Below are 1,938 nucleotides of genomic sequence, written 5' to 3' on the forward strand. Positions count from 1 at the left end.
ACAGAACACACAAGTATCCATACAGAAAATACTAGTAACCATATAAACCACCCTAGCAACCACACAGAAAACACCCTAGCAACCACCAAGAAAACCACAGCAACATCTAGCAACCACACAAAATACTCTAGCAACCACTCAGAACACCATTATAACCACATAGACCACCCTAACAACCAGGCAACATCCTAGCAACCATACAGAAAAACCCTAGCAACACTTAGCAACCACACAGAACACCCTAACAATACTTAGCAACAAGGAACACCCAAAACAACCCACACAGAACACACAAGTATCCATACAGAAAATACTAGTAACCATATAGACCACCCTAGCAACCACACAGAAAAACACCCTAGCAACCACCCAGAAAATCGCAGCAACATCTAGCAACCACACAAAATACTCTAGCAACCACTCAGGACACCATTATAACCACATAGAACACCCTTACAACCAGGCAACATCCTAGCAACCATACAGAAAACCCTAGCAACACTTAGCAACCACACAGAACACCCTAACAATACTTAGCAACAAGGAACACCCAAACAACCACACAGAACACACAAGTATCCATACAGAAAATCCTAGTAACCATATAGACCACCCTAGCAACCACACAGAAAACACCCTAGCAACCACCAAGAAAACCACAGCAACATCTAGCAACCACACAAAATACTCTAGCAACCACTCAGAACACCATTATAACCACATAGACCACCCTAACAACCATGCAACATCCTAGCAACCATACAGAAAACCCTAGCAACACTTAGCAACCACACAGAACACCCTAACAATACTTAGCAACAAGGAACACCCAAACACATCACACAGAACACACAAGTATCCATACAGAAAATCCTAGTAACCATATAGACCACCTAGCAACCACACAGAAAAACACCCTAGCAACCACCCAGAAAATCACAGCAACATCTAGCAACCACACAAAATACTCTAGCAACCACTCAGAACACCATTATAACCACATAGACCACCCTAACAACCAGGCAACATCCTAGCAACCATACAGAAAACCCTAGCAACACTTAGCAACCACACCAGAACACCCTAAACAATACTTAGCAACAAGGAACACCCAAACAACCACACAGAACACACAAGTATCCATACAGAAAATACTAGTAACCATATAGACCACCCTAGCAACCACACAGAAAACACCCTAGCAACCACCCAGAAAATCACAGCAACATCTAGCAACCACCACAAAATACTCTAGCAACCACTCAGAACACCATTATAACCACATAGACCACCCTAACAACCAGGCAACATCCTAGCAACCATACAGAAAACCCTAGCAACACTTAGCAACCACACAGAACACCCTAACAATACTTAGCAACAAGAAACACCCAAACAACCACACAGAACACACAAGTATCCATACAGAAAATCCTAGTAACCATATAGACCACCCTAGCAATGACACAGAACAACCATGTAACACCCTAATAACAACCCAAAACACCAGCGATATCTAGCAACCACACAGAAAACACCCTAGCAACCAGCCAGAAAACCCTAGCAACACTTAGCAACCACACCGAACACCGTATCAACCAACAGAACACCCTAGCAACACCCTAGAAACCACATATGCACCCTAGCAACTGCACAGAACAGCACTGTGGTGGAGACTTCTGCATGGGCAAACACATTTCCTTTAAAAAATGTACAAATCAGAAATCTGGTTAAGCAATGAGATTATACATCATTTAAATGTGCTGAGAGGTTTACATTAAAAACTGATGGTGAGTGCGTATATACTAAAATGAATATTAATTGCATATATCATTTCATAGTTGCACCATTTGTGTCTGGAGCATCATAAATGATGATTGTGAAGTCAGAGGTGATCTGTGATCCGGTCTGAGGAGGATTTGGCCTGTCCTAGAGGTC

This window comes from Cyprinus carpio, chromosome A13 (genome assembly GCF_018340385.1).
Source record: "Cyprinus carpio isolate SPL01 chromosome A13, ASM1834038v1, whole genome shotgun sequence".
In the NCBI taxonomy this organism is placed as follows: Eukaryota; Metazoa; Chordata; class Actinopteri; order Cypriniformes; family Cyprinidae; genus Cyprinus; species Cyprinus carpio.